This window comes from Muscardinus avellanarius (assembly GCF_963383645.1).
Source record: "Muscardinus avellanarius genome assembly, chromosome: 4".
Classification (NCBI taxonomy): Eukaryota; Metazoa; Chordata; class Mammalia; order Rodentia; family Gliridae; genus Muscardinus; species Muscardinus avellanarius.
In genome coordinates this window covers 22,984,525-23,004,939 of record NC_137789.1, presented here as the reverse complement: position 1 = coordinate 23,004,939, position 20,415 = coordinate 22,984,525, and the positions used below count along the sequence as shown (strand labels likewise).

Below are 20,415 nucleotides of genomic sequence, written 5' to 3'. Positions count from 1 at the left end.
GGAAAGAATTGTGAGGGGGGGTTTAGATAAATCATCTTTAATCTTCCTAGCAACCGATCAAGTGGTTATTGCACCAGGTTTATAAAGCAATAGGCTTAGAAGTGAGGTAGCTCATCCAAGGCCACACTGCTAGTGAGTTTCAGAGCTGCATTTGGTCCAGGTCTGCAACAATGCCACACACCATCACCATGCTTACTTCTTAGTGTCACCTTGGCTTGATGGACATAGTGGAAAAATGAGGGTCAGCAATGTGAGCTATCCTAGTGAGGTTCACAGGGCCAGAATGCTTAATTACTCAAGACAAAACTGATCACAGACAATCCTCCTTTTGTCCCAGTCTAAACATGGGGAGGGCAGAGCTGGGCTCAGAATCAGTCACCTGGCCCCTGCTCCTGGGCTTTTCCCACTCTTTTTATGGTGGAAGGCGGCAGAGTTTTCGTACCATTTGGTAGTGTGGTGCTAATCTCTCTGTATCACCAGTAGTATGAGAATGAAAACATCTATTCTGCCCATATTACAGAATTGTGAAGATAAAATTAAACAACGAAAAGCCTGAGTGTTTGATTTGGAACATTTTATAAAGAAGAGAAGTCTTCTGGGGAAGACAGAGCCATCCTACAGTTGGCCCTCCAGAGAAAGCAGTCACTACAAAGAAGTTTCTGCAATGGTATTAATAGGGCTAGATGGGGGCTCGGAACTGGAGAGTCTAGAGACTCTAGAGTCTTTGAGGGTAAGGGATAATCCATACAAAGTTTCCTATACTGGTCTTAGGCTTTAAAAAATTAACTTAGGTCCTCTGCAATTTAGTAAGACTTTGTTTCAAATTAAAAATTAAAATAGGGCTGGGGTATATCTCAGAGGTAGAATGGCCCTGAGTTCATGAGTTCAACCCCCAGTACTACAGACATGAAAAAAGTTTAATTTACTAAAAGGATAGTCAGACCCCTATCCCCATGACTACTTTTCTTTTTCTTTTTCTTTTTCCTGGCAAAATGGTTTGCCTATGTACTCAATGCAGTCAAATGATGAATTAATTCAATGGGAATATTTGAGGAATGAACATTTGTGTCCCCTCAAAATTCCTATGTTGATACCCCAACTCCCAATTTTTATTTGCAAACAGGTTGGTTAGGGAAGTTATTAAGGTTAAACAAGGCTGTAATTATAGGCAGTCACTGATAGAATTAATGTTCTCATAAGAGGAGACACCAGAGTTCCCCTCACCACCACCACTCAGTGAGGAAGGAAGGAAGGAAGGAAGGAAGGAAGGAAGGAAGGAAGGAAGAAAAAGGGGAGATAAGCCAGGTGTGGTGGAGCACACTTGTAATCTTGTAATCTCAGCATTCCAGAGGCTGAGACTGAGGATCATGGTTCGCGGCCAGCCTTGGCTACTTAGTGAGGCCCTTGGAACTTAGTGAGACCCTGTTTTAAAATAAGAATCTGATTGTGCTAGCATCTAGACAGGCTTCCAGGCTCCAGAAATCCGAGAAACACATTTCTGCTATGTAAGCCACCCAGTCTGTGGTACTTTTTTTTTAACAGCAGCCCATGCTGATTAAAAGAAGGGCAAACTAATTCAGAGAGACTGGCCAATTCAGATTAAGAATCTAAGTTTGATAGCACTTTTTAAAAATCTCACTAGCGATATATAATCAGGAAGAGTATAAATTAGAAGTGGTAAATTATACAGTAATCAAGACAGTACATTTTTCTTACACATTTGTGTTTACTTCTCAAATACTGGCTTTTATACAATTAAAAGTTTTATTGAGAATTTACTCCATTAACATAATTATCTTTATTTTTTATCAATTATTTTTCCCGAATCCATGTCTACGCACACGTTTTTATGGCCGCACTCTCTTCTGAACAAATAATTATGCATCTCTTTGATTAATAATTTAAGTAATTTTATGCTTCTATAATCAGCCTGTTTATTTTCTAATCTTCTTGTTGCTATAAAGGAAAACATGAGAGCATGCCAGGCCCCTGGAGAAACCAGGCCCAGTAAGACGCTGGGTTCTGGGTGGGGGTCGCACACGGCGCACAAAAGTCAGGGCCCGGGTCGTGGGACCCTGGGCCCTGGGCCGAACTGCGTGTAGCACACCAGACCCCTGGAGAAACCGGGCCCAGTAAGAAGCTGGGTTCTGGGCAGGGGTCGCGCGCGGGGCACGCCAGATGGGGCCCGGGTCGCGGGACTCTGGGCCCCAGGCCGAACTGTGAGTAGCACGCCAGACCCCTGGAGAAACCAGGCCCAGTAAGATGCTGGGTTCTGTGCGGGGGTCGGGCGCGGGGCACGCCAGCTGGGCCCTGGGTCGCAGGACTCTGGGCCCCGGGCCGAACTGCGAGTAGCACGCCAGACCCCTGGAGAAACCGGGCCCAGAACAGAAAAAGATAAAGAAAAATATCGGAGAGGAGGTAAAAAAGCCGTTATGGATGCCAGGACACTGGTGATGCAGACAAAACTTATCTAAATGCACTGGAACTTATGGAAAAATTCGCCATGAAAGAGGACTGCTATTTCTCTATATTGTTAAGAATCTCAGACATCACATATAAGGAGAGAGTTTAGCGGAGACCAAGGAGAAATGCGGTGTTGAAAGAGTTCTCCGCGATGGTGGTGGAGACTTGTATTCAGGAGAAGCAGAAACCGAATCTTACCAACTTTATTTTTTTTGGAGAAATTACACCAAATGTCGAATGCTACCATCACGCATGCTTAGGAACACTGGACAACATTCAGAGTGGAAAAAGAGCCTGGGAAGGAAGGATTTGAAATGGTGGAGGCAGTGGCAATGCCAGTGGCCAATACTCAGGGGAGGCAGAGATCTGATACATTACACCTGGAACCTTTGAAATAATAATCACAGAGACAGTGATCGTAACCTACTGAGGGGTTATGTGGGCGCCGGGGCCAGTGGCCGACATCGGAGCTTGCTGTAAGGCAAGGCCACTACTGAGGCCTCCGTGGCCGGGATTGGAACCTGCAGAGGGGTTAGACCGATGCTGGGGCCAGCGAGGCCGGCATTGGAGCCTGCCATGAGGCAAGGCCGGTACTGGGACCTCCGAGGCCAGGATAAGAGCCTGCCCAGGGGTTAGGCCGGTGCTGGGGCCAGTGTGGCCGGCATCGGAGCCTGCTGTGAGGCAAGGCCGGTGCTGGGGCCTCTGAGGCCGGGATAAGAGCCTGCTGAGGGGTTAGGCCGGTGCTGGGGCCAGCGAGGCCGGCATCGAAGCCTGCCGTGAGGCAAGGCCGGTGCTGGGGCCTCCGAGGCCGGGATCGGAGCCTGCCTTGAGGCAAGGCCGGTACTGGGGCCTCTGAGGCCAGGATAAGAGCCTGTCGAAGGGTTAGGCCGGTGCTGGGGCCAGCGAGGCCGGCATCAGAGCCTGCTGTGAGGCAAGGCCGGTGCTGGGGCCTCCGAGGCCAGGATTGGAGCCTGCCCTGAGGCAAGGCCGGTGCTGAGGCCTCCAAGGCCGGGATTGGAGCCTGCCTTGAGGCAAGGCCGGTACTGGGGCCTCCGAGGTCAGGATAAGAGCCTGCCGAGGGGTTAGGCCGGTGCTGGGGCCAGTGAGGCCGGTATTGGAGCCTGCCGTGAGGCAAGGCCGGTACTGGGGCCTCTGAGGCCGGGATAAGAGCCTGCTGAGGGGTTAGGCCGGTGCTGGGGCCAGCGAGGCCGGCATCGAAGCCTGCCGTGAGGCAAGGCCGGTGCTGGGGCCTCCGAGGCCGGGATCGGAGCCTGCCTTGAGGCAAGGCCGGTACTGGGGCCTCTGAGGCCAGGATAAGAGCCTGTCGAAGGGTTAGGCCGGTGCTGGGGCCAGCGAGGCCGGCATCAGAGCCTGCTGTGAGGCAAGGCCGGTGCTGGGGCCTCCGAGGCCAGGATTGGAGCCTGCCCTGAGGCAAGGCCGGTGCTGAGGCCTCCAAGGCCGGGATTGGAGCCTGCCTTGAGGCAAGGCCAGTACTGGGGCCTCTGAGGCCAGGATAAGAGCCTGCCATGAGGCATGACCAGTGCTGGGGCCTCCAAGGCCGGAATCGGATCCTGCCGAGGGGTTAGGCCGGTGTTGGGGCCAGCGAGGCCGGCATTGGAGCCTGCCATAAGGCAAGGCCGGTACTGGGGCCTCCGAGGCCAAGATAAGAGCCTGCCGAGGGGTTAGGCCGGTGCTGGGGCCAGCGAGGCCAGCATCGGAGCCTGCAGTGAGGCATGACCAGTGCTGGGGCCTCCGAGGCCAGGATTGGAGCCTGCCGAGGGGTTAGGCCGGTGCTGGGGCCAGTGAGGCCGGCATCGGAGCCTGCCTTGAGGCAAGGCCGGTACTAGGGCCTCCGAGGCCAGGATAAGAGCCTGCCGAGGGGTTAGGAAGGTGCTGGGGCCAGCAAGGCCGGCATCGGAGCCTGCCGTGAAGCAAGGCCGATACTGGGGCCTCCTAGGCCAGGATAAGAGCCTGCTGAGGGGTTAGGCCAGTGCTGGAGCCAGTGAGGCCGGCATCGCAGCCTTCCGTGAGGCATGGCCGGTGCTGGGACCTCCGAGGCCAGTATCGGAGCCGGCCGAGGGGTTAGGCCGGTGCTGGGGCCAGCGAGGCTGGCATCGGAGCCTGCCGTGAGGCAAGGCCGGTACTGGGGCCTCCGAGGCCGGGATTGGAGCCTGCTGAGGGGTGAGTCCGATGCTGGGGCCAGCAAGGCCGGCATTGGAGCCTGCCATGAGGCAAGGCCGGTGCTGAGGCCTCCGAGGCCGGGTTGGAGCCTGCCTTGAGGCAAGGCCGGTACTGGGGCCTCCGAGGTCAGGATAAGAGCCTGCCGAGGGGTTAGGCCGGTGCTGGGGCCAGTGAGGCCGGTATTGGAGCCTGCCGTGAGGCAAGGCCGGTACTGGGACATCCGAGGCCGGGATAAGAGCCTGTCGAGGGGTTAGTCCGGTGCTGGGGCCAGCGAGGCCGGCATCGGAGCCTGCCGTGAGGCAAGGCCGGTACTGGGGCTTCCGAGGTCAGGATAACAACCTGCTGAAGGGCTAGACCTGTGCTGGGGCCAGCAAGGCCGGCATGGAGCCTGCCGTGAGGTGAGGCCAGCATCAGATCCTGCCGTGAGACATGGCCAGCGCTGGGGCCTCCTAACCCGGGAACGGAACCTGCCAAGGGGTTAGGCCGGTGCTGGGGCCAACGAGGCCGGCATTGGAGCCTGCCGTGAGGCTAGGTCGGTGCTGGGGCCTCTGAGGCCGGGATTGGAATCCTGCCAAGGCGTTAGACCGGTGCAGGGGCCAATGGCCAGCATCGGAGCCTGGCGTGAGGCAAGTTCACTCTTGCGGCCTCCAAGGCCGGGACCAAAGCCAGCTTAGGGTTTAGACCGGTGCAGGGGCCAGAGAGACCAGAACTGGGGCCTCCCATGAGGCAAGGCCGCTGCTTGAGCCAGCGAGGTCTGGATCAGTCCACTGAGTAGCCAGGCCACTACTGGGACCATCAAGAGTGGGATCGGTACTTGCAACGCAGCATGCACAGAGAAATATTGCAGAAAATATAAATCAGACGGTTCTCTTAATCAGCAATAACTAGGAGGAAAAGGGCAACAGGAAGAGGTTGAGCTATAGAAAGGGCCCTATAGTGAAGCAACTAATGTGACCAATCAGAGGGTATGTAATACTGGAGGACGGAGCCTCTTTAAAACGCAGGAGGTACATAAACAAATGTATCAAAGTAAATCACCAAAGAAGCGTTGGATGGAGGGAGGGGAAGGGAATGGGATGGGGGCTGGAGGAGGGCTAATTGGATGATGTGTGCTTGTGTATCCTCTCAAGTCTTGTACTCCAATGTGATTGATATATGACTACAATGCACCAATTTAAAAAACAAATTAATAAAAAATAAATAAATAAATAAATAAATAAAGGAAAACATGAATGTGGTGTAAAAAAATAAGTGAAGCAAAAGGGCATATAGTGTAAAACACATCTCTTGTCCTATTTCTTTTAACTGGAAGCTATTTTCCTTCAAAGTAGAATCCCTTCATATTTCTAACTCAAATATCTCCTTCCTCCAATTTCACTTGCAGCTTTAGGAGCAATTTCTTCTATTTTTCAAGTACTTTTATTAATGAATCTCAATTTTTCATCATAGTGATGTTCAATGTTATACAAACATGTATGTATATAGCTGCTGGTGAATCCCTTCCATACCCCACCCCATAACCCCTCCTCCCTACACACATTAGTGAGATTGATAGGAATATCTATCTGAATTAGTTTCTTGCTTAATCCTCTTTTTACTCCCCCCTAATGCCCTCCACTATTCTGCAGGACTTTCTCCTATCTATCTATCTATCTATCTATCTATCTATCTATCTATCTATTTTTGGTGGTACTGGGGTTCCTGGAAGCCCTTCCACCTCCGGGCTACACTCCCAGACCTATTTTTACATTTTTATTTAGAAACAGGGTCTCCTAAGCCAGTGCGTGCTGCTGGCTCCGAACCTGCGCGATCCTCCTGTCTCTGCCTCCCAAGCGCGGGGATTACAAGCGTGCGCCACCACGCCCGGCTCTCCACATTATTTAAAGCCACTTAAGTTTCCTATTTTCTCTCTAGCCTGCACCTATGAGAGAAAACAAACAAACAACTCTTGACTTTCTGAGACTAGCTGATCTCACGTAAGCATAATATTCCCTAGTTCTATTCATTTTCCTGCAAATGATGTAATTTTGTTCTCTTTATGGCCGGGTAGAATTCTATTCCATGTACATACCACATTTTCTTTATCCACTCATATGTCAACAGATACCTCGGTTGATTCCATAATTTGGCTATTATAAATAGTGTTACTATAAACCATGGTATACATGTATTGCTCTAGTATTCTAACTTTAATTCTTTTGGAAAAATACCAAAAAAGTGGCAAAGCTGGGTTACATGATGTTTCATTCCTAGTTGTTTTTTTTTTTTTTTTTTTTTGCGTGTCTGGGGATGGAACCCAGAGGCATTTGACCTCCGAGTTATACCCCCTGCCCTATTTTTTAGGCTTTATTTTGAAACCGGGTCTCACTGAGTTGCAGAGGGCCTCACTAAGTAGCTGAGGCTGTCCATGAACCACGATCCTCCAGGTCTCAGCCTCCCGAATGCTGGGATTACAAGCGTGTGCCACCATGCCCGGCCATTCCTAATTTTTTGAGAAAACTCCACACTGATCTCCATCGCGGTTGTTCTCATTTATAATCCCACTAGCAGAATATAAGAGCTTCTATTTCCTCACATCCTCACCAGCATTTATTATTGTTTGTATACTTTCATATTGGCACTGGAGGATTGAAACCAGGGGTACTCTACCACTGAGCTATATCCCCAGCCCTATTTTATTTTTTATTTTGAAACAGGGTTTCACTAAATTGCTGAGAGTCTTGCTAAATAATTGCTGAAGCTGACCTCAAACCCGTGATCCTCCTGTCTCAGCCTCTCAAGTGCTAGGATTACAGGTGTATGCCACCATCTTTGGCAATATTGTTTGTATTCTTGATGACTGACATTCTTACTGGAGTTAGATGGAATTTCAGTGTAATTTTGGTTGCCTTTCCCTAATTGCTAATGATGTTGAATATTTTTCATATACTTATTGGCCAATTGTATTTCTTATTTTGAGAAGTGGCTATTGAGATAAATTCCCATTCTTTTATTGGTCTTTTCTTCTCAATGCTAAGTTTTTTGAGTTCTTCATATATTCTAGATAATAATCCTTTATCAGAGGAGCAACTGGTAAAGATCTTCTCTCATCCTGAAGGCTCTCTCTTCAGATTCTTGATTGTTTCCTTTGCTGCAGAGAAGTTTCTCCATTTAATGCCATCATATTTATTGAGACTTGGTTTTATTTCCTGGACTCTGGGGTCTTATTTTATTCTTTATTTTGAAACAAGGTCTCACTAAGTTGTGGAGGCCTCACAAGTTGCTGGCTGTGAACCTGTGATTCTCCTATTTCAGCCTTCCCAGTACTGGGATTACAGGGCAAGCATGCACCACCATGCCTGTTTGAAATTAGAGTATTACAGTGATATTTGTATATCCATGTGTACAACAGCACAATTCATAATAGCTAAATTATAGAACCAACCTAGGTGTCCATCAAGAGATGAATGGATTGCAAAATTACAGGATATATACACAATGAAATTTTACTCAGCAATATGGAAGAAAATTATGTCATTTGCAGGAAAATGGATAGATCTGGAGAACATTATGTTAAATGAGATTAGGCAATCACAAAAAGTGAAGGGTCATATGTTTCTCTCATATTGCAGAAGCTAGGGAGTATTCAGGATACAAGAGAGATTTTAGATCATGAGGGAGAAACCCCAGTAAAATGATGTGTGTTCCTACCTAATTCTCTTCTACCTTAGAGAAGGTCATAGTGGTAGGAAGAAAATTAATGAAGGAAACACTTCTGATCTTACATACATATGTGAAATTACCAATCTCAATATCATGTATGGGGAACAGGAGGGAGTGGGGAGGAAGTTAGTGGGAGACTCATCAAGTGTTGTGTATGCACCTATCATTTGGAACTAAGTTATGATGTGAGAGTATAATGTACACATAAAAGTATGTAAAAAACTATAAGTGTAGGCCACACTATAAGTGTGGCTATAAGTGTAAGGATTTTCCTCTGTATCTTCTATTTCATTAATCTCTAAGTCTGGTCTATGTGCCATGAACGTTTTTTGACACTGTAGCGCTATAGTATAATTTGAGGTCAGGTACTGTGATGCAAAGTACTTTTCCTGTGACTTCTATGGTATACACTGGGGCTCAATTCTAGATTTCCTTTTACTCTATACTCTCTCCTAGGATAATTGGATAATTTTAAGTTCCATTAGTCTTAAATTTTGTTAATATCTTAATGACTCCCAAATTAATGCTTTCCCCTAATTATTTCTGTGTAACTTCCAACTCATATACAAGTCTCCTTGGCATTTCACTTGGACATCCAATAGTACTTTCAAACTTAACACATATAATGAAATTCATTATTTCCATCAAATTTACTCTTCTAACCAGTGTTTCCACATCTGGGTAGATATTGACCATTATCCTTTCATTCCTTGTCAATACCACACAAATACCTATTTATGTAAACACCTACGATACCCACATATAGACATGCAGGATTGCAAACTCCCCGAGCAAAATATTTCGGGTCCATAAAGTAACCTCTACCATTATAATGTCTATCTAGCTCAAAATGCAAATGTCTCTCACCTAGAGTACACACACCCCCTTCTGCCAATTTTCTAATTTCCTCACTTGCTACCCACAATCTACCCTCCATAGCATAATAAATGTTAAAATATGTAAACCGGATTGGGTCCTTCATGCTTTTTCTTGAACTTATTATGAAATAGAAACTCCATCTCCAGCCAGCAGGTCCCTCTCCTGATCCATCTCTTACTATTCTTTGCCTTAGTCTTGATGCTCCAAAGCCCAGACATTCTGATCCTCTTTCTGTTCTTGTGACATATCAAGCCTTTCCCTACTGAAGGAGGACAGGGAACCAAGAGGAGATCTTCCATGGTTGGCTTTGGCTTATTATTCACATCTCCATTGCATCACCTCCTTAAAATTATCTTCCTTGACCACATGATCTACACAAAGCCCCAGAATATGTTTAACACAGCCTGTATTTTCATCACAACCCCTCCCACTATCTGATAGTTTTCTATACAAATTTACTACGGTATTCCCTGGAAGTAGCACATAGACACTCAATGTTCCTTAGATGAATAAACTATCTAGTAAATATTAAGCTCTTGTGTTTGTTCAGACTGTGTCTTGATGATACATAAATTACAGAAATGAGAAACCAGAATAAAAGATTTTGCCTTGTGTCTTCTGTTCCAATTTGATAGAAAAGCAGTATTTTAGTGTAAAGATAAAACCAAAGAAATGAAGCGGCCTGCTGTGTCTAGGAGTGGCCCTGTGCATCTGAATTGGAATATGGCTCTTTCCTGTCTTCTTTGTTCATTCATTCACATGATCATTCACTTTGTTCATTCATTCATTCACTTACCAGATACTCCTTGCCTAGTATTGTATTATTTGTGTGATATTGAGACTAAATAACAGGAGGGGACTTTCCTTTATCCTGCACTTCATATTTAGAAGCCAATCAGACCAAGAAGTCTGAAGAGGGGAGGCTGGGTGACATTGAGAACAGGCACTTATTCTGTCTCTCCCTAAACGGAATCTCACAGACCTGGGTCTGCATCTTGGTTTTTCTACTTACTAGATATGCAAGCATAAGCTGGTGATTTCTCTAAGACTCTGTTTCACCATGAAGGTGAAGGAAATTCTATGATATTTATCCCATAGGTTTGCTATGAGGATTTAATTAGAAAATAAACATAAAACATGTCATTTGGGCCCTGGCACTAGCAATCTTTAAGAAATGGTAGCCTCCGCCATGAGTGCTGTTTTATGACTCTCACTACTGCCGCTAGAGCTGCCACTCCCAGTACTATTACTACGACCATTTTCTCATTATTGAAGAAGTATGAGGCAGGTGGGCATCAGAGTTAAAGGTATTTTCAGAAATTTTCATCGACAGTTACATAACAAGCCATATTTGCTACCTCCCATGAATATCATTCACCCAGATTGTTTGGAAGGAGAAGATGCAAAAGATTTGGTAGCTGCCATTTTATAGTCTCTTTTCCAGAAACAACACAAAAAGGTAAGAAACACTGTACCATATTCTGATTTTTTTTAAAGACCTAAGCATGAAGCTGACACTTATTATTAGAGAGATTTCAGCTTGTTTACTGATTGGCCAAGAAGATGCCGTTACACAGAGTTCCTTGCTCCCAAATCAGTACACACACCTTGGCCAAGAAGAAACATTTTTAATTGCTCAGCCTTTTCTTCCCAAATGATTTGTCCTTTGGTTCTTGGAGGCTGGGCGGCCTTCTCTAGGGAGGATCATTCAGGGCCATAAATAGAACTCGAAGTTTCATGGAGCAACACTCACGCAGCTTCTGAATGCTATTTCATAAGTGGAAAAGAATCTGGGCAAGTGCTAATAACCCCTCCCCCCCAAAGAAAACCTGTACCACTTGACAAGCAACACCCAGAGCCCATGTGAACACTGAGAAGAAAAGCTACAGCACAAATTAGTTTCCTTACTTAACTAAGTCACATTTCTCCACAGCACATCATCTAAAATCCTCTTGCATGTCCCCAACCTTTCTGCCTCCTGTTTCTTCCCGTTTAATAAGCTTCCTTTTTCATTTCTGAATTCCATTCCCATTTTCCCCTTGAATGTAGCCAGGTTGTTAAATTAAAAACCGTCATCCTCTGTCTTTGCATGCACATTACTTGTTTCTATTCTGGGGCCTCATTCTGATCCGTTAGCCACTTGGCATTCTGAGCAGGTGCAAAAGGAGACTGGAGGCTCAAAGGTGTCTTCCGCCTTTCTTGACCTCTTTGATTTGAAAGCATATTACCTTAATAATAAAAATATCTGGGTTACACATTGGCTATACAGGCCAGAGAAAATCAAGTGTAGGACTTTTTTTTTTTTCTGATCTTTAAAGAAATGCTCTGAAAGGGATTCCAAACTGATTTTCCACTGGTTCTCTGTTCCTCCATTACATTATTTTTCTGTACCTTTCATACATCAGCAGAGCCCTTCAGAGTCATTTGGGATTATTGATTTTGAAGCAGCAAAAATTTTTCACACTGCCAGCGGGGTGATGCCAGCCTCTCTCTTAGCTAGCTTTTCAATCTCAGTCTTTCTACTCATCAAATGCATTTTATTCCATAATTCTTCTTAGAGTCAAACTAGTTTTCAAGGTACTGCTACTCTTTGAAAAGTGACCATGTAAAGAGTTTAAAATCTGTAGATTTAATGTGCCCACACTTAATTTCATGCTCCGTTTGCCTCATTGTTCAAAGCAAATAGTAGTTAAGTCTGTGGCTATATACATGTGTGCATCTGTGTGAGGGTATGCTTGTATTCAGTTCATGACTTCAGTTTTTACCGTATTAATATATTACTTTTTTAAGAAAATCTGCTACACAGGAAAGGTGCCAGGAAATAATTTATAATCTATCACATTAATGTGGCAGCTTCTATTTGCAAAGCATTCTCATTTCTAGGGTTAACATATTCAGCAGCACTTCTCCATTTTTCTTTGTTTTCTACTTTAAACAAGACTACTTTCAGAGGATGAAGGACTGGACAGAAGGGCAGCACTAGAAGTAGGGGAAAGTGCCTATGCATATTGTCTTTCAAATTATTTAAACACCACTTAAAGAAGCAAACCATTATTAATAACTATGGATGATGACTTTTGTGTCAGGTGCGCACAAAGATTTTCAAATCTGCCAAGTGAATACTAACTCCAAGAAGTTAAAAAGAAATAACCTAAATGGGAGAGATATTAAATAGCAAGGAGAAAGCAAATGGTTAGGTTTCCCCCCCCACAAAATAACTATAGGATTTGCTGACTGATGAAATACTGAATCAGGTGTCTACTGCACAATAGGCTTGTTCAGATGTGCTAGGTAAGGGAGGCAGACAAAGCAATTGTCCACACATGGCTTAAGCTCTAACACAAGAGACAGATGCTCAGGGCAACAACCTAGTGGTGATGAGGGCCACGGAAGCAATACAGTTGGGAGAGGAGAGGACCCAGGATAAAGGCAAGGGGCACTGTGAAGACATGCCAGCCTTAGATGGAGTGATCAGGTTTACTTCCTATTACCACTAGTCACTGAAAAAAAAAAAAAAACAAACTGAGATGAGTTAGAGGTATTTTGCATACAATTAGCATATCTAAACCTCAGCATATGAAGATAAAAATTAAAAATTGCTACAACACTGACTTTATTGAAAAGCCTCTGCTCTTCAATAGAAATATGTGCATTTTTTTAAACAAATAATAACATGGCCTCCAAACTGCTCTGAATTCTAATATGATGTTGCCCCTCACAAAGACTCTACCCCACTATTTTTTTATCTTTCATGATTGATTAAAATTTACATTGTCCCATAACAACATAATTACAATGCTCTGGAACCACACATGGTATTGTACGATTTGATGGGCTGGGCATAAAAACACAAAGCAAAGATTAACAACCACCATGAAATGAAGGGAAGATTCACTTATTCACTGTTATTCAGTTATTCAACAATTTATTAAATGCTTACTGTATGTAAGGAACTAGTCTATTTGCTGAACATACAACATGAAAATTTGTGATTTTGAGGTCAAGGGCCTCAAAAGAGACAGGAGGAGAGGAAAGGAGACACATGGAGGAAGAGTACCATAGCATCCAAATGTGAACACAGAGGAGCAGCAGACACACTGGGAACCCACAGGAACACACGCATCCTGCGGCTGGACAAGTGAGCACAGACTGGAGTCAGCGGAAGAGGGAATAGAACAAACGGAGTATTTTTAGGACAGAGGGGCTTGAAGAAACCACAAAATTGAGACAGTGGGGACACTCTGGAAAGGGAACACTGTCCAATGAAGAATTGCACCAGGGGATGGGAGAAGACCTAGGAGAGACCAGAGACTAGGAAGCCACCGACAGTGATCCAATTTGGTTCCCACATATGGTAAATTTGTGTGCTTGCAATCATTCCTGCATTCTCTCAAACTGAGCTAGGCTGGGCAGTGGTGATGCGAGGGTGAATCACACCCATGTCTATGGCCCATCTGTCAAGTCTCACATCACTGGTACCCAACCTAGCTCCCAGCCTATCATCTTACATTTCCCCATTTAATTTCTCTGGCCTACTAAACACCTGGCCCTCATCTGCTCCTGAGCCCTTGCATGCAATGGCTACTCTTGCAAGGATGTCACTTCTACCTCCGTCACCTGGGGAACTCCTGCATGCCTTTCAAGCCCCAAATCAAATATAACCTCAACTGTAGGATTTTCCCACCTTACACCCTTCCTTCTTTCCACAGGGCTTGGCAGCAGTCTCCAATTAAGGCCCCTTTCTCAGCAACGCTTTGCTATCTTCCTAAATGTCTGCTCCCACACAGAGCCATGAGCATTTCAAGGGTACTGACAGTTCTATGCATCATTTCTACCCTTTGAAGCTTTAACACACGGTCTGCCATAAAGTAGTCATTGATTCTCTGTTTGCTTTCATAAAATTTGCGATTCCAGCAGTCATTTAGAAAAAGATTCTTATGGACGTGACAGAAGGCACTATACTATATATTTTGAAATTTATTTAAAAATATATAGACATGATAATTCTGGAATGTATTCTCACTGTAACCATTCAAATAATAGACATACCAAAAAAAAAAACCCACATCCTTTTTATATTATTTTCCCAATTCTACTTTTTTCACAGTAGAGGTAGCAACTTTCATCACTTTGAGGTTCAGCTTTATGCACATTTTTCTTGCCTCTGTATTTTATACACAAAAATATGTAAAATAGCAATGCATAGTTGGCTATGAGTCCACCCCATCCCTACAAACGGGGCAGTGTGATATGGACTGTTTTTCAATTTGCTACTTTGACTTAACAATTGCTTTTTAAAATGTTTTCTATTCATCTTGAGATATTTTCTATTCATCTCATTTTCGACCACAGCACAGTGTTCACCAGCAAGCACAGACACGCAAAGGAAAGGAATAATTGAGTCCTGCCCAAGAAATATGCAAGTATTTGAAAAGACTGATTGATAGTGTCCAGTAGGAAAAGTGTCCCTCTCTTATACTGCCTTTGTGAAGTTCAAGAAGTGTTTTTCTAAAATTTTACAATGTGCGATTCCACGTAAAGTTTTCCATCCATTAGAAACACCAACACATATGTTTAAAGGATTATGTACGGTGTACACTGCTACGGTGCTTGCAATGGGGAAAACTCGGAGCTATTTTAAATGTCCATAAGGGTTAAATGGATCATGGAATAGCTGCATTTGATTCTGTCAGGTGCTAAGCATTTGGTGAGACACAGTGGCTCAGGCACATGTTAGTGGATCAGGAAATCTGGAATGAGGGTAGGGATTTATCTGGGAATCAGAGGAAGCACAGCGAGGGCACACGAAAAAGCCAGGGTCATGTGGGCAGGTGAACAGATGGTGAGTGGGCAGGAGAAAGCAGGACTCCTGCCGCTTGCCCAACGCTCAGAGAAAGAACATGGGCAAGGCTCAGAGAAAGAAGGTAGGCCCGGGACCAAGGCAGGATGGCCCTAATCTTAACAGAAACTGAAGGGAAAAGGGAGAATCCCAGGAAGGAGACAGAAAAGCGATTCTATTCACTCCAAGTACCAGGTTACAAAACAAGGAAGGGCTACTCCTACCAATGGCCAAGCTCAAAGGAGACCAAGTGTCAAGACCAGACTTTTGCCAGGGTCCCTTAAATTCTTTCTGATTAATGACCAGCATCCTACACCCTTGGCCTGGAGTGGAACCTTTAAATGTGGTCAAATGGCTTCAGCTGTGGGGATCAGAGGACTTGCAGGGCAGGGGGCCAGGCAGGTCATCATACTCAATTACTGGGTTTGGCAGGAGGAGGAGGGAAAAGTGTGGTTTTGGCAACACTGCTGGAATGATAAGTCCTTAATTAGATTACTGGACCAACCTCTGACTAGCGATGAGTGTCCTTGGGGAGGTCGTTTAATCTCTCTGTGAGACTGTGTCTGAGTATTCACAACTAAAAAATGAAAATAATATTTCAGAGGCCTCTTACAGGAGAAGCCCGTAAAAGCAATAGTGTTGCTAAAAGGATTAGATTTCAGCTGATCCTTCCATTACATAAGACCCTTTATCCATTTTTTTTTTTTTTTGCATTGCAAAAAAAAAGAAAAAGAAAAAGAAAAAAGAGCTGGACGGAGTCCCCTCAAATAACCATTGCAAAGAAATGCACTTGCTTTATTTTTATGATATGTGATGGAGCTAACTTTGCTAAACTGAAATTGGTTGTGTTATAAAATAGTCTAATATGACTGAGTCATTCACCTTCAAAAAACCCGTAAATGAGAAACAGCAGGTACAGAGAGAGTGACTTTGTCTTTCTGATGGCCCATGAAAGTTGGGCAGAATCATTACAGAAAAAAGAAAAAAGAGAGATCAGGAGAAAAGTGTGACAGGTTGGCCATAGAAGCACAGGCAGAATCAATTAACTAGAGAGCCGGTGATACTTGGGAAAATGACATTAATTTGGAATCTGACCAGTGGGCAGGCTGTCGATTTAGTGAAGAATAAAAGGCTCTTCCCAAAAGTTGCTAAGAGCAAGTTAAGAGAAAGTCTAAGGGTGGAGTGAAAGATACAAAGAAAAAATCCAATTTGGTGGTACTGGGCTTCTTTAATTTCAATGAATATAGTCTCTGCTAAAGGCTTATATAGTGTGCTGTTCCCTTAAGCTTTTGGGGAAAGGTTGAAAAAAATGCCACTATTTAAAATCAAAGCCAATAAAACCCCATTATAAATGGAAGATATTATCCACTTAAAGATTTATCTCACCGTAAAAAAATCACTTGAAAATACCCCTTAGTCCTGTTGAGATGACCTAAAGTATCCTGAGGAAATTACAAATGCAGTAATAGGAGCTCTGCTTTACCATACTGTCTTACCAGAATGGTTTAGTCTTTACGGAGTTAGAACAGAGGTAAAGTGCATGGTTGTCAGCGTGCCTGGTACTACTTAGTGGAGGAAACAGAGGTGACTGATTTCTACATCCTTAGCTGCCACCCCGGATGAAAATTAGGTAACCAGAAGAGATTTCTAAAAAGAGCAGTGGCTAAAATCTACCCCAATCAAATGAAGTCCAATTCTCTGGGAGCAGACCCAAGAACAGCGATTATACTTCACAGCCAGGGTTGAGACCCCCTGCCCTGGTGTGGACCTTCAGATGTGTGAGCTGAACTAATAAAACTTGATGTCTTTCTAATGTGATTACTCAGCTTCCTCTACTTTAGCCCCATGATTACCGAGCGACCATGGGCAGACTCTCTTTATAGGGGCGAAAAGAAGGTAATCTTTTGACCCACAGCAACTGTCTGATCGCCAGTTATAGTTCTCACTTCAAATCAATAAAAAGGACATCACATTTCTCAGTAGTACTCGTGTTGCTCTGAACAGTCCTACAGACTCTCCAGTATCTGCTTATCTATATAGGAAAGGAAATACAGACCTTCAGACTTATATAAAGCAGAAGATATGACCTGGATTCCACTTAATCCTCTTAAGTGCTACCCTCAGAAGAAGCTGTCTCACTTATTTTACAGAATTTTAAAGGCAGCTACTGGATTTCGAATAAAATAATTAATTTCTGTTTTTTTTATTATAGTAATTACATAAAACCAGATAGGAGCTGCACTTTCTTGAATGCCTCTGTCTTTTGCACCTGGGTGACCAGACATCCTGCTTTGCCTGGGACCAAAGAGGTTTCCGGAACCTGAGATCTCCAGTTTTAAAACAGAAACAGTGCTGGGGAAACCATCTCTTAGGGAGTTCTGGGGCCTCAAAAATTTCAATGCTAAACATATCCAGGATGAGTTATCCACCCTCTGCACACTCAGAGTTTCTAAAATGAATCTACTAGAGGGAAACAAGCAGATTAGAGATGTTCTCAATCTCACATGTCAATTCCTCAACACTAAAAAAGGGAATCCCACACGCACTCAATTGCACTTGCAATTAACACCTTGCAAAGTGATTTTACAGATGAAATCTCAGTTGAGGATTGAGAACAGTCACAGTTCAGGCAAAAGCAATGTGAACAGGAAAACACTATTCTCAAGACAAACCTCGAAGCCCAATAGCAAGGCGCGGCCTCAGACCAGGGGAGTTAGCATCATGGGATCAGATGCCAAGCCAATTCTGAAGCCATGTGGATAAACCTAACATTTGTTGAGAATTAGCATATGTATCAGACACTTACAAAGAGTATATAAGCAGAAGTCTATGCAATAAATCTAATTATTAAATTCACTTTATATATAAGAAAGCCTAAAGCTATAGGCTTTATTCACTCTTACACTTTCTCCACATCCAGACCAGAGTAGGAACACAAGAAATCACAAAGAAATATTCATTACCAAACATTCTAGTGTGGTGTGTATCTTAAAGGATAGTTTAATAAAATACTTTGGTTCTATATGTAGTGTGCTAAATGGCTGATACCTATTTAAATATAAATTACTTAAAAGATAAATTACTTAAAAGATAAAATAAGAGAAGGATTCAGATTAATACTATTAACCCAGCACTTGAGAAAAGAGAAATTACAAATGATGTGTTCTGGCTAGCAGTAATAGAAAAAAAATGGGGTGTGTGTTAAGAAGGAAAATTAAACTGAAAATTAGATTCCCTGCCCACGAATTTTGACAAAACTTAGAGAAAATTAATCAACCACTTTACACTTGCTTTGCTGATCACAGAAAGCCTCTGACTCCACTTGACATAAGCAAATAAAGATGGTAACACTTGACATGTAATTCTTGGCTCACTTAATTGGATTGCTTCACAAACCATTTTCAGTAATCAATGATTCCTAGTAGGAATCACAAGAGAGGATACCAGGCTGCTGGGACCTGAAACGACAGGACTGACTTTTCTTGAGTCGTCCATTCAGGGGCAGTTGTCTATGTATCAAATGCTTCTGTGCTGGGCCTACAGTGCCTTGTCTATGTGAACAAGAAACCTCTGAGACCCTCTGAACCCTCGTAACCCACTATAGCTCGAGGATCCTAAAGTCAGTATGCCTCATCTCATACCCCCACTTAATAGCTATATGACCTAGAGCAAATCGTCTTAGTATACCTGTTTCCTTGTGTGTAAAATGGAAATAATAAACCTACCATATATTCCTGGTGAAGAGTTAAGTGGTATAATCCACGTAAAGTGCTTAGGATAATGTCTACTCATCAAAACATCTACATGAGTGTTTATCATCTTTGTTATTCTATTTCAAAAGCTATGCTACCTCTAACGTTCAGATCTCCGATCCAGGTTGAGTTAAAATAGCGGCAGAACTTGTGGCAGAAATCATGTGGCCATGACTTTTGTTGCAGTGAAGTCTTAGTGTATAGTAGATGATGTCATGAGAGCTAGAATGTACTCGTTTACAGGCTGGTCTACAGGTTGGTGGACATCCAGCTTTGAACAGCCATGGGCTCAAAACCTCCTAAACCGATTGGACTTTGCATAAACCAAATATACTAGCCAATAAGAAACAGTCTGAATCTTGCTCCGACAATTATGGTCAGAGGCAAGCATGCAGAGCAGATCTGTTTATGATCTTAGTCATAATAAATAGATCTTAATCTACTTATGATGGGGTCAATCTATTCATGAGTCGGGCTTGCTACTTACACCATACGTTCAAATCAACAAGACACTTTTCCAGTTCAAGAGCCCAAGCTGGACATGGTGGCACATGCCTGTAATCCCAGCATTTGGGAAGCTAAAACCAGAGGATCGCAGGTTCAAGATCACGTTCAACAAGTGAGTGAGACTCTCGGTAACCTGGTGAGATCCTATTTCAAAGCAAAAAACAAAAAGGGTTGGGGTGTAGCTTTGAGGTAGAATTCCTGTGGGTTTAATCCCTAGTTCCCTTCCCCACCCCCCAAAAAAGCACAAACGGCCTTGTCAAAAGGCGATGTGTATCTTTCTGATCCTAAGGGTGAAGAACAGTATGGCACCTGCTGCACATCACTTTCTTATCCAGTGAGAGAGTAAGACCTATTAGAAATGTCTAACTCTTTCCCCTTCAGTAACACCATTCCCACAAACCACAAATCTTACTTTGTTGACAGTACAAGCATGTAAATCAGTGAGCAATAACATATAACAGTACCCTGGCAAAGAAAGTGGTGTGTGTGTGTGTGTGTGTGTGTGTGTGTGTGTGTGTGTGTGTGATAATATTGGGTATTGATCATCCCAGGATCAACTCCTAAATGATATAAAATGGTTGTGGGTGGTAGGGAAATAGCTGTAGCAAGTGGAACAACAACAACAAAAAATCTACCATGATTTTTGGCGTATTTACCAGGAGAAAACATGAACTGGCAATGAGGGATGGAGTTTTGCCAATTGCCTCTGTAAACCAATCAGTCTTCACATGTTCACAAAAGCACACCTCTATTGGCAGCAGCATCTTCTCTAAAACCACCAAAATGTCTTTCAACTGCCCTGCTCCTATTTCTATGGGCTCAGAAATAACTTCGGAAAATAACTCCCTGTAAAGAGAGAGCCAGTGAGGCACGTGGTCCTTCACAGAGCTCTATTGATATGAAATGATATTCTATTTCTAACATGAAAGTGTTTAGTGGGTTGGGAACTGATCTTATAACCTTCTTGTTCCCTTTACTCCTTTCCCTTCCCTCCTTGAATCAAAAAATGCCTGGCAGGATGCTGGACGCAGGGCAGAGCGGGCGAGTTCAACTGAAATGGAGCTTCATTATGTCAGCAGACTAGATATTTTT

At 43.8% G+C, this 20,415-nt stretch overlaps 1 protein-coding gene across 1 annotated transcript in view; it reads right to left on the bottom strand.

The window, feature by feature from the left end:
• Window positions 1-20,415, bottom strand: part of SAMD12 (sterile alpha motif domain containing 12) — a gene marked incomplete at both ends in the record, with an annotated part of 194,099 nt that overhangs the window by 80,144 nt on the left and 93,540 nt on the right. The gene's annotated exons all lie outside the window — the stretch shown is intronic.